The sequence below is a fragment of the Schistocerca americana genome, chromosome X (genome assembly GCF_021461395.2).
Source record: "Schistocerca americana isolate TAMUIC-IGC-003095 chromosome X, iqSchAmer2.1, whole genome shotgun sequence".
In the NCBI taxonomy this organism is placed as follows: domain Eukaryota; kingdom Metazoa; phylum Arthropoda; class Insecta; order Orthoptera; family Acrididae; genus Schistocerca; species Schistocerca americana.
In genome coordinates this window covers 531,164,138-531,179,267 of record NC_060130.1, presented here as the reverse complement: position 1 = coordinate 531,179,267, position 15,130 = coordinate 531,164,138, and positions in this window count along the sequence as shown.

Below are 15,130 nucleotides of genomic sequence, written 5' to 3'. Positions count from 1 at the left end.
ATGGCAGAATTGTGTTTAAATGCGGTGTTACAGGATGTACTGCACAGAAATACGAACGAATGTGCAGAGAAAAAATTCTCAACGGGTGTAGTAGATAGGATATGTATGTTCTGGACCAACTGCGAATATCAGCTATTTAAACCCTATTTTATGGCTGTATTTAGACCATTTTGCATCGAAATCAGCTATTGTCCATATTTTTACAAAGATACAACCACAAAATTAGGGAAATGCAAAAATGAGACACTTTTATAATATTTAACTGTTGATAGCAATGAAAAGTATATACATATATACAACTATAGATGGTGTTGGTTAATCTAAATATATACATATATACAATGAATGATGATGAAACAATAATACACAATATATTTACATATATAAAACATAGACAACAAATAGTGGACAACAAATACTTACATTTTTTTCTGTAATAAATGGACAACATATCAAAGAAGTGTACCAAATGTGATATGGTAAAAGATATATCTGAATATGGACTTAAATTAAGTAAACCAGGGTCAATATGTAAGAAATGTATAAATCAAGATAGAAAAAATAGATATTATTCAAAGAACACTAGTAACATTCAAAATGAAACAGTACAAAAATGTACTAAATGTGAGATGATAAAAGATATATCAGAATATGGAATGAAATTAGGTAAACCAAGATCTATATGTAAGAAATGTATTAATCAAGATAGAAAAAATAGATATCATCCAAATAAAACCAGTAACATTCAGAATAATGTAAAAAATGATGATAGTAGACTAGTTCAACAATCCGAAAAAGCAGTTCAAATAGATATATCTGATAATATACATTATCCATCTGAATGTTATGCACCTGAATATTGTCAAAATTGTTCACAATGGAGTATTGATGGTACAAGATATTATATTTGTAATCCTAATAAAGGAAGTGTTCATAATAATAAAAAATATAGATTTAAATATTTTAATAAACATTTAATGAACTTGCGTATAACTATAGCAAATGGTGGAATAGTACATATGTTTACTGGTTATGAAAAGGATCGTATTATAGAGTTATTTGAAATGTTTAATTACTATTACAAAGGTAAGACATTACCATACAAATATATAATTGCAAAAATAGCTGAACTATTAAATATTGAACATCAAATAAAAATACAAAACACAAAACGTAATATTAGTATATGGGAACAATTTTTAAATGAGAAAAAGAAACATGAAGAAAATGAGAATAAGAAACAAGAAGATGAAGATGAAGATAGTGATATATAGGATTAAAAGTTCTCTGTCAGTATTCTGTGTTGTGCATCATAAGTGAGATTTTTCTTTCCATACATGACTATGTAGGCTAGTGTATTATCAAGTATTTTATCATTAAAAGTAGCACATAACTTCATAGTTGTTTTTTGTGTAATTACTGTATTTTTTCTATGTACCATATTAATCACATAAATAGGATGATTTGTTATATAATTATATGGATTAATATCAACATTTCCATCTCCATTTTGTTTTAGCCTTTTAAAATCACGAAATGAATCATAAGCTTTCAAATAATCGTATGGTGGATCTAAATTCCACATTTCTTGAGGAAATAATTCATTTCTTCCATTTTTCAGATATAGGTTTTGTAACATAACATGATCGTATAATGATGAATCAAGCAATTGATTATTTTTACGATTAGTTTGAAATACAACAAACATAAAGTAAGGCATATCAAATTCCATTGAGTTATAATAATTTGTGATGTCTAATTCGAATTTTTTCTTACCATTTAATCCAGCTACTTCTACAGTTTGCAATTCATAGAATGATATCAGAATTTTTGGATTTTTCAGTATATTTTCTCGTAGTTCAAGCTCATAATTAGGTTCAAATTTAACAACAGGTACACGAATTTCCATATTCTCAACTATGATTTTACCTTCACTTCGAAGTGTATCTTTAATTTCAACTCCAGCATTATTATAATCAGCCCATCTCAAAATACAATCATTTGCACTTGATGACCTTGTGAAACATACAGTAAGCTGACCTTCAAACATCATTTCTTTGTAATCTTTAAAAAATCTGCCTAACATTTCCAATGGATATAATACTTCATTTTTCTTCTTTCCTAATTTTCCATTGTTAACTATATGTCCTTCCATACTTATTTTATCAGTAACACATGATGTTAAATGCAACAGAACTGATGATGAAATAAATGGATGTTCAATTCTAGATAAAACATGATTGCCCTTTTTTATGGTTATAAAGTCAAATAGTTTTGCTACATAGTTATCAATCAGCATCTTATTGGATTTTCCATCATATGTTGGATAATCAGTTCCATCATTTTTAATAATACTAAAATTCATGTACAATTGAGCCATATTAGGATGCAACCATCCATCACCAACATGTATATTAATTTCTATATCCTTATTGGGAATATTTAGGTTATTTTTTGTTTTCCCATTCACTGGGAATGATTGAAATTGGTAGCTTTCAAATTTCTTCATTTATTAAGAATAAAATTCTAGAATGACAGTTACAGTCGCACCACTGAAATCGATTAGATTATCATTTTCATCTGTTATAGTTACCACTAAATCCTGAATATTATCATGGATTGGAACAAATAAAGGATGATAAGGCTCATAAATTATTGGCGCACCAAATTCAACATTTGGCGTAAATGAAGTGATATTTGTTTCACGATGAAAATGATCATTATGCTTTACATACATTCCATCAGCTAGATTAAAATTTACATATATTAATTCAAATGGAATAATATTAGGAACATCTTTACCAACAGTCATTTCGTTTGCGTTAATGGTCTGATTACTAAAACCTAGCATACTTGCAACACTATCTTTTATATCCATATACAATTTAACATCACACTCAATAGCAATTCGGTTTAAAATTTCATCTGCTTTAATATGGATAATAGGGTTCTTTGTATGAATATATTTTTCCAACCTTTCCAGAGTATATTGCCCAGTTCGAATAATTATTGTTTCACCATCACAGTATAATTTATTATTTTTCGTTGTAACATTTGGAGTTAAAAATGTAGTATAAAATCCAACCAATGCTACACTTTTAAAGTTGTCTCTCATAGGAACAGTTAATCGGTTTTTGAGTACTGATGAATTATCACTTAGTTGAATTATTCTACTCATTTATTGGTAATGAAATGAGTCACAAACGAAAGTCCTCTAGCTGTCACAAGACAGATTGGGAACCAAAAATAAGAATTCCAGAAAAAAAATTAAAAAATAAACATGGTAAAATTATTACCTAATTCCATTAGATGTGCAATTATAGGACCAAGTGGCTGTGGAAAAACCACATTAATGATTGATAATTATATTTTAGCTCCAGGATGGTTAAACTGGAATAAAATTAACCATTTGTACATCTATTCTAAAAGTCTGCATCAGCCAAAATATCAAGAATTTATTAAAAAATGTAAAAAAATTGAAGAATCAATAGGTGACTCTTTGACATCATTTATCAGTAGCAATGACGAAGTTATACCATTAGATGAATGTCTCGATAATTCAGTTGTAGTATTTGATGACTTTATATTGGAAAATCAAGATGTTGTAAGAGAATATTTTACTAGAGGAAGACATAAAGGAATACATTGTTTTTATCTAGCTCAAACGTATTCAAAAATACCTAAACAATTAGTCAGAGATAATCTCAATTTCTTAAATATATTTAGACAGGGCAACACAAATCTGCATCATATTTATAATGAATTTGTTGGTGGTGACTTAAGATATGATGAATTTAGAAATATGTGTAATAATTGTTGGAACAGTGATGGTTTTGGTATTATAACGATAGACATAACATGTAAATCAAATGATGGAAAATACAGATCACATATAAAAGACTTTCTAACAACCAACATGATCGAAAACATCAAACATAAACATAAATGTGAACATAAACATAAATGTCAAACATCAACATAAACGTTAAACATAAACATAGATATAACGTTAAACATACACATGAACGTTTTTATGTTCTATAAATGTTTGCAAAATATGATCGTCCTAAAGGACTTAGTACACTTTCAGTGTATGATCCAGAAGTTGTTAAACAAGCTAAAGGAAATAAAAAGAAACACGAACAATTAAAACAAGAATTTAAAAAATGGAAAAAACAACCACTTACAGAATATAAAAAATATAAAAAAAGATCAACCTGTTATTGATGCCATAGAACAAGTAAAACAAGGATTTGAAGGAATAGGTGATAATGTTCTGAAAGCTATTGAAGAAAAAGAGAAGCTTAAAAACAAATGATTCCGTATCATATACCACAAATCGAAAAATATGATAGCTATAGTGATTTAAATGAGTCCGAAATTGATGATGTATTCAATAAATATGAAGAAGAGAAAAAATTGAAAGAAATCGAAAAAAATTAATGTAAGTGAAAGAATGTTAAAATTTATCAATCATAGTGAAGATACAGTCTTTGGATTAAAGCCTGTTGGTATGTTTAAGTATATTGGTAAATTACCAGTAATGTTTGATGGAAATAAATTAATTATTGGTGGAAAGGAATATGAAGGAACAGATGGATTGATGACACTTTTAACTAAAAAACATGTTACTATGGATGATTCGAGTGATAAATTTAATTCTGTTGATTTATCAAATTATTCAGATATACTATACGAATCAGATGCACTATATTCCGATAATAATCCTAATAAAATCAAATCAAGTAAAGGTGTTAAATCTAATAATTTGGTAAAAGAAATTGTTGATGTTTATTTCCCAAGATTGAGAAAACCAACTATAAATGGTTCACATGAAAAAACAGGCAAAGAATTTGTTAAACAAATACTGAAAAACCAGTTGAATATGTTTAGATGTATGATGTACATGAATTAATCGATAGATTAGCAGTAATTCATGGTGAAGAATTAGCTGGAAATAAAAATTATCATAGTGAAAAAGTTGGCATAACACAGATGTTAAAAAACAAATTTAGTGTTTCATCATCAACAATCCAAAAGGAATTCCATACTTGATTCGATTCTTGAACAATTTACCACACACATTCTGGCAAAGTGAAAAATATGGTAAAGGATTAGTCAACACTTTGATTAACAAACTTCCATTTCAAATGCATCTTCCAGGATATAGATTTTGTGCTCCAGGAACCAAATTAGATGAAAGATTAGCACGTAGTGATGAAGGAATAAATAAATTAGATGAAGCTTGCAAACAACATGACATTGCCTATCGTGATCACAAAGATTTAGAAAAAAGACACAAAGCAGATAAACTACTTCAATTAGCTGCAAAAGAAAGAATGCATGCTTCTGATGCTTCATATGGTGAAAAAGTTGCAGCAACACCAGTTAGAGGAATAATGTATGGAAAACGGAAATTAGGAATGGGACTTTATCTTGATGAGTTAGATGGGGCTTATGATGCACTTTAGTTTTCACATAATTTTTAATCTATATAAATGAATACATTTAGTATTGACTATACTTTACTACCTAGTGGAAAAATTAAACCAAAATCACTTTAAATTAAAGCCAATAATGATCAACTAAATAGTATTGATCAGTTTTTAACTGATGTTCATAAACGAAAGAAAGAGAAAAAAACTGGTGGTAATTTACTTATTACATTAGGTATTCCAGTTGTGAAAAAGATTATTGAATATCTAACAAAAAAGAAAGAAGGTAAAGGATTAAACAACATGAAGGTGGATTTTTACCACTATTATTAGCAGCATTGCCACATTTAGCTAGTATTGGTACACTAGCTGGTGGAACAGCTGCTGTAGCAACTGCAGTTCTGAATAAAAAGAAAAATGATGCTGAATTAGAAGAACAGAAAAGATACAATTTAGAAATGGAAAAGAAAGGTGCAGGGTTAAAAAAAACGTTCCAAAAAGTAGTCAATAAGTATCCAAATGCATCAAGTAACTTTGACATCGAAAAACTTGCAAAACATTTAAACATTAAACACTTTAGAGGTGTCTTCATGATTGACGAATTACCAAATAAACCACAAATTGTAGAATGTGGAATTGTTAATCTAGACACATCTGATCATCTTGGTACACATTGGATTTCTTACTATAAGAATAATGGTAAGAAATTCGTGTTTGATTCATTTGGTGGTAATGTACCTAAACAACTAGTTTAATATTTGGGGATAGATAATCTATACCACAATAATCAAAGAGTCCAAAATTTTAATGAAGTAGTATGTGGTCATTTATGTTTATTTATGCTAAAACTACTATCAGATGGTTATAAATTCAGTGATATTTTGAATCTAATAAATGGACATTTTTGGAAACAAACTGTGGCCTCAAAATGAGCAAAGTAATGGAAAAATAAATAATTTAGTTAAGGAATTTCAAAAAGATTTGATTAAGATTTTTAAGGTTACAAAAACTTATATTAGTTTTAAAAGCAGACGATTAGTAAATATAAAAGATCCAATTAGTGGTTACGATGCAGTTACAAAACAGTATTTAGAGAAAGAATATGTTACGAAACCTGAATACATGTCTATTTTAACACAATTTAATAACTATGTTACCAATACAAAATTTAATGAAAAAATTAATCAGCTTCATCAAGATAACTACAACCCTTTTAAGAGTTTCTTCACAAAAAAGGAGATTGAAAAGGGTTTTTCAGATTATTTCTCAAAGTCAGATTTATCACCATACATAAATAAAATAAGTAATCTTGAAAATAAAATCAGTGATAAACAAACAATTGAATTTACTTTTCTGACTGGTAATGATGTAATAGTGCATCAGTTCGAGTACGATGTAAAAATAAAAAAAATTATTATATCTGGAGCCAATATAAATGGTGAAGTGTATCCTGTTAACTTTACAGTAAAAATTAAAAGATCTAATGATAAGGTACAAAATGTATATACTGATCAACTAGATTAAGTACATGAGATGAAATGGAGGGATAAAATGCTGATATCTATGAATCAAACAATTAAAACAGTTCCAGTAGATGAAAGATATTTTTATTTGGTGAACTGTTGGGTTTATGTGAAGATGACAGTTTAGAACCATAACATTTTTCCACTATATAAATGAATGATCACTTATGTTGTTTAAAGTGCAAAAAATTTACAGAAACCCATTATCCTCACAGAGTAACAACAAAAAATGGACGACAAAGAATTGAAGGTCTTTGCACAGTATGTAAAACTAAAAAGAGTAAATTTGTTAAAAAAAATTTGTAGGTGAAGGAATAAAACCTAATGTTCGTGAGGAAATAATAAATGAATTACATAAACCTATGAGAAAAAGTTACAATAGAAGAAGAGTAGTATCATTTGGGATTGACGATTTATGGCAAGCTGATTTAGTAGAAATGAATTCAGGAAATCTGAAAGGAATATCAAAAATAAATAAAGACTATAAGTATTTAATGACTGTAATTGATGTGTTTTCTAAATATGCTTGGGCTATTCCAGTTAAGGATAAATCAGGCAAAAATGTGGCTGATGGTTTTGAAAAAATATTTAAATACTGAACTCCAAAAAATTTGCAAACAGATAATGGAAAAGAATTTTATAGTAAATATTTTCAAGAACTAATGAAAGAATATAATATCAATCATTATTCGACATTTAGTGAATTAAAAGTATCTGTTGTAGAAAGATTCAATAGGACATTAAAAGAAAAAATGTGGAAAAAATTTCAAGGCAATTATAAGTGGATACAAATTGTCTCAAAATTAGTTGATGAATATAGTAATACAATACATCGAACTATAAAAATGAAACCAATTGATGTTAATGATAAAAATTATAAACCTAATGTAACTGTTATACATCCAACTAAAACAAAATATTCTATTGGTGATAATGTTAGAATAAGCAAACTAAAAGGAATATTTGAAAACGGATATACTGCTAATTGGCCTACATAATTATTTGAAATTAATGATGTTATATATTCATATCCAATTACATACAAATTGAAAGATATTAAAGGAAATTTTTATGAACATGAGATACAGAAAACAAATTATCCAGATGAATATCTTATTGAAAAAGTATTAAGGAAAAAGGTGATAAAGTATATGTTAAATGGTTAGGATTTGATAATTCACATAATAGTTAGGTCAGTAAGGACAATGTAATTACGTGAATAATTTTTATATATATAAATGAGGAAGGTTGCACTTCGGTTTTTTCTATCTGTCTGTTATCCTGATGATGATGTATCTATATTCATCCATCAGTTAAATGACGAATCTTTGAATTATGTATATGATCTGAATGGTGAGGAAATATGTGCTGTTTATGAATATTTTAAGAAACAAACTGTTTATTTTTGAATTTAGTAAATGAGGCTGATTGATATATCTGACATACATTTTTATTTAGTTGATATTTGTTTTCCTAGTAATTGAAAACTATATCCAAATTTATTACTTTTAGAATATCAATTGATGCATTCCATATCTTCTTCTTTGATTTAATTTTATATCCTTTTGATTCAATTAATTTTTGAAATGCTTTCCTAATTACATTTGCTTTGTTAGTATATTCTTCATACAATTCAGAAATTATCAGAACTAGTTGATCCCGATTTAAGTCATCTAACACTATAGGTTTTATTTTATGTATTTTATTTCCAATCTGTAACTGTAGTGCAATTTCTTGTTCAATAGCAATTGGATCAAAATAGATTGGTGGTTAAGTTAAAATATTGCTGCACATAGTACTTCTATATGAATTTATCATATCAACATATTTACCTATATCCCGACAAAATAGTTTAATATACTGAGATAAATCATTAAAATGTATTTGATATATTTCTTTACTTTTATCAATTCGATGTACACCTCAATATTTCTCAACTATTCATTGAATTAGTTTGTAATCGTAACATTCGTGAATAAAAATATAAAATAATTTATCATCATCAGGCCTACCACTATTATATGTAGAAAATCTACCTTGTAGATGCAATTTAGATATTACACCTCCAACTTTGAAGTAATTTTTTCTAGCATATAATTTAGATGTAGCAATATATATGATTTATCTTTTTTCATTTCTACTACATCAGATATTATATTTGTTAGTTGTAAACATCCTTCATCTTTTTGTTTTAGTTGTTGTTGTAATTGTTCATTTTCTTTCTGCAATTTATATTCACCATGTGTTCTAGTTTATGGTAACATATCACTAGTTACCCATTTTTTAAACTTTTTGCATCATCCTTCTTAGATGATAAAATAAGTGAATATAATCCTGATTCATTGATAAATATGGTTTGTTTTTCATTGTATGTAAAACCCTCCAAATTGGAGGGTCCTAAATTTTCTAATATAGTTTTATCATTATCATCAATATGTTTGAATGCTTTATCAGACTTCTTATATTCTAATGTTTCAGCCACATCTTTACCTTTAAACCATGGATTACTTTCTTTGTCAACTAAAACATGCACTTGTTTATTATTGTATGTAAGTTAGTTGTTTATGATATCTACAACTGAATCCAGTTATATATTAAAAATTTATTATGGATTGTGGTACATTGGTACAAATAAATTTTTTATATAATAAATGAGGCTGATAGAAGTCATATCTAAACTTGAAGAATTAAACATTGATTTTTATTTACATAATAATCTTAGGATTGCTTATATTAAATATGAAAAATTGTTGTATACGACTTATAGAATAATTATTTATAATTATGATGAAAAGGTATTTCTAAATTTTAAAGAATCAATTACATCATCTGATTGGGAATTTTCATCTACTATAGATAACCAAATTATTGATTTATATATTAGTCATAAGAATGAGAATATTAAGATTGAATTTTTTAAGTCTATATAAATGAAAATAATAATATTCTTATTGTTGTTTAAAATTTTATATGCCAATGATAAAAATGATGTTATAAAATATTTAAGTGATTATGGATATTTAGATATTACAAATGTTAATTGATAATACTCATGTTAGTGATGATGCATTTAGAGAAGCATTAATGTTATTTCAGTTAACATAGAATCTTGAAATAAGTGGTGAATTAAGTGATGATACTTTAAATTTTATGAACATGCCTAGATGTCGTGTAAAAGATGAATTTGGTAGCTATAGAACTAGTTTGTATAAATGGAATAAGAAACATATCAAGTGGCATTATAAAGGTGCTACTAAAAAAGTATTACATGTAGCAGAAGCAGCATTTAATTTATGGCAAAAATATATTGAAATTCAGTTTCATCATGATAGCAATAATCTTGATATCTTAATTACAAATAAAAGACAAAAACATAAATTTGAAATTGATAAAAGTAATAAGATTAAAATTTTCAGGGCTATATTTTATTTGGACTAATGGATCTATGCAGATATTTGTAAAAACGACAATGACATATCATTCCATATTAATGTAATACTGCCGCCTTCTGAAGAAGATAGATTTAAATCTGTCGAAACCTAGGTAAAGATTACTTCATCCATTTCAAGTGGTCGGCTGTTTTTAATCTTATTATGTGGAACCGTTGCTGTTGCGCAGCTATGTTTAAAATACTAAAAAAATATTGATAAAAGTATACATTGTTCAAAGGATTTAAATGGTAAAGGTAATGTGTTAGGTCATGCATTTTTCCAGATATGAATAACAATCCTGTAGAATACGTATGGATGATGATGAATTGTGGTACTTGGAAATTGATGGAAATACACCAAAATATGAAACGAATCTATTTGAAGTGTTAGTGCATGAAATTGGTCATACATTAGGTTTACGACATTCACATGATTATGGTTCAATAATGTATGCATACTATAATGGATCGCATTTAGAATTATCTCAAGATGATATTGATGCTATTCAAAGTGTATATGGTAAAATATCACAACAAACTACTACACCAAAAATAAGTGTAAAAATACCTGCACCATCTACACCAATTGAACCAGCTGAAGCATTATGTGAAATTAAACATTTCGATCACTTACTGTTCACAAATGGAATGTTATATACATTTTATCAGAAATGGGTATGGATTGGTGATGATATGAAACCGAAATTAATAAACAATTGGTTAAACTTCTTACCACAAGATTTACAAAAAGTAAATGGGATATTTCAAAGACCTGGTGGTGAAGTTGTAATATTTGTTGACAATATGATCTATATGATGAATTTAGATACATTGAAATTAATTTCAGGATATCCAAAACCATTATATAGCACAGGATTACGTTATAATTTTAAATTAAATGGTATAGTCAACACATATTCAGGTAGAACATTTTTATTCTTTAATGAATTTTTCTATGCTGAGTTGGATGAATGCAATTTTAAATATAAAGTACGTGGTATAATAAGCAGACAATTTTCAGGATTACCAGTAGGTATAACTTTAGTATTTAGGTACATTAATGGAATATTGTATTTTTTCGAAAATGAGACATTTTATGAATATAATGAATTTACGAAGAAGTTAATAAGAGCAGGTACAACTGATTTGTCGTTATTTGGAATAGACTGTGCAATATTATCAGAACTAATAGATGCACTAAACAACACATTACATAAACTTGAACATTTTTCTACTATATAAATGGAGCTATTAACTAGACTTAATAGTGTTATTAAAAATACACCATTGGTGAAATTATGTGACATTGAAGTGGATAAAGTGTATCATATTACAAATGTAGAAATCAAAAGTACTAAATTAGGTTATAAAACATTTATTGAACTTAATAATGAATTTATTATAATATTACCAGATAGATGTGCAAAAATGATAGGTTGGGATGATTGTACAACTATAATTGGTTGTAATATTGTATATAAAGAAATGATTGACAGATGAGATAAAAAGGTACACGTATTGGAATTTAGACAACAATAATTGAATGATTTTTAACTATAATAAATGGATACTATCAAAAATGTAGTCGATGTAAAAATGTAAAAAATATTAATGAATTTCGTAATGATAAATTTCAAAAAGATGGACATCGTAGAGTATGTAATCAGTGTGCATATTATCATAGAAAAAAATATTATGATAGCAACAAGCACAAAATTTTGGAAAAGGCAACATGTGAATGTGGTAGATCATTAGTTAAACGTGTATTAAAAAGACATTTAGACACACTAATTCATAACAATCTCATGGCATTTAAAAATTTGGAATAATAATTATATATATAAAAATGTACATCTAGTTGCTACTAAATATTCTGAATAATAAATATGTACATAAATATAAACATCTAACTGAATAATGTCTATATAAAAAGACAACAAATATAGACAACAAAATAATAGTTTTTATCCTTAATAAATGGAGCTGCAATAGATGAGGCTTAATGAACTCAAGGCCTTAGCTAAGAGTTTAACTCTGAAACAATACTCTAAACTATGTAAAAATGAGTTGATAGAGTATATTCAATTTCAAACACTATTTCCATATGCTACAGATGTATTTGATGATAATAACAAACCAAAAAGAAAAATAAGAACTAAAAATGTATCTATTGCTGATATAGAAGATAAAGATCCATCAACAATGAATATTAATGAACTTAAATTTATAGCTAAACATTTAAATCTAAGTGGATATTCTAAATTACGTAAAAGTGATCTATTGAATTTAATTCAAAGTAGTCAAACACTATTTCCATTTGCTACAGATATATTTGAACATCCTAATGAACGAAAAATTCATGTTTATCATTCAACTGAAAAAGCATTCCAAAATAGATTACAAGCATACAATATTGAAAACAACTTAAAAATTATAGATCCACAACACATTATGACATCAGCAAAACCTATTGTATGTCAGTTAATAAAAGATAATCTTAAAATATACACTGGATTAAAAGTTAATCTAATATTGTACTGTGAATTCAAATTGAATACTACTAATGAAATAAAAGATTTTAGATTCTTAACATACAACTATACAATCACAAATGAAAAAGATCTAAATAAATTTTATACAAAAGGTAAACAACAAATATAGACACACATGCAAAATTTTCAAGATAGAGGATCAGGCTGGATGCTAAATAGTGTAATTGATTTACAATTAGGAATTAACAAGTATACACCACTTAACGTTTCATCATATATTGAACTACCAAAAACAATAAGACATAAAAAAGCATGTATAAATGTTAAGAATAATGATGAAAAATGTTTCTTGTGGTCTATAGCATCAGCATTAAATCCAGCTGATAAACATGTCGATCGAACTAGTAACTATAAAGAATGTATGAGACAATTAGAAACTAAAATTGGTCAAATAGAATATCCAGTTAAAATTGATAATATACCTAAATATGAATGTAAACTTAATATATCGATTAATGTGTATGCATATGATGAAAAGTATGAAATATATCCATTAAAGATAACTAAAGATGAAAAATCAACACATATTGATTTATTATACATGAAAAATAATAATAACTCACATTATTGTTGGATTAAAAATCTATCTCGATTAATTAGATCTCAGTGTACAAAACACACTGAAAATATTCATCTATGTAAAATGTGTCTACAACACTTTAATTCAGAAAGTAAACTAAATACACATAAAGAAGATTGTTCTAAAAATGAATCAGTTAAAATTAGAATACCAAATAAAGATGAATACATAACATTTAAGAATTATAAACATACAATGCCTGTTCCATTTGTTATATATGCTGATTTTGAAAGCTTATTATTGAAAATGGGCACATGTGAACCAAATCCAAATGAATCGTACACAATGAAATATCAAAAACATGAGCCATCTGGATTTTGTTACTACGTGAAATACATTCATATTCATTATAAAGATCCTGTTGTTTATAGAGGACCAAATGCTAAAACTAAATTTATTGAGATGATTAAAAATGAAGTTGAAGAAATAGGACATATATATTCGCAAATAGAACCAATGAAACAGTTAACACATGATCAAATAAAAATACGTAACCTATCTAAAAGATGTACATTATGTGAATCACCATATAAACCAAATGATAAAAAAGTACATCATCATGATCATTTTACTGGTAATTAGATAGCACCATTATGTAATCAATGTAATCTTAAACTTCAACAACCAACATTTGTGCCTATAATCTTACACAATCTAACTGGTTATGATTCGCATTTGTTTATAAAAGAACTTGGTTATGATGATAAGGTAATAGAATTGATACCAAATAATGAAGAAAAATATATGAGTTTTGGTAAACAAACAAATAACTTAAAAATGAGATTTATTGGCACATTTAGATTCATGGCATCATCATTAGATAACCTATCATCTAATTTGTCAAAAGATAAAACGAAAAATATTGAATTATTGTTTCAAAAAGATAAAGTAGATCTAGTTATTAGAACAGGTGTTTACCCATATGATTATATTGATAATTGGGATAGATTCAATGAAACACAATTACCACCTAGAAATGAATTCTATAGTAAGATAAATGAATGTAATTTAAGTGATGATGATTATGAGCATGCAAAATTAGTATGGAATAAATTTAATATAAAAAATATGGGTGAATACCATGATTTATATTTGAAAACAGATGTGTTATTATTAGCTGATGTATTTGAGAACTTTAGAGATACATGTGCGAAATCATATGATTTAGATCCAGCATGGTATTATACAGCACCTGGTTTATCATGGGATGCAATGTTAAAAATGACTAAACAACCACTTGCATTATTACATGATTATGATATGATATTAATGGTTGAAAAAGGCATTAGAGGTGGTATAACGCAATGTTGTAAAAGATATCTTAAAGCAAATAATAAATACATGAAAGATTACAATAAAAATAAGGAATCAAACTATTTAATGTATTTAGATGCTAATAATTTATATGGATATGCAATGTCACAATATTTACCATGTTGTGGATTTGAATGGGAAAATAATTTAGATATTGATGTAATGAACATCCCAGATAAATCTGAATATGGATATATATTAGAAGTTGATTTAGAATATCCAATTGAATTACATGACAAACATATAGATTTACCATTAGCACCAGAAAATGAACATAAATTATTAACAACATTAAA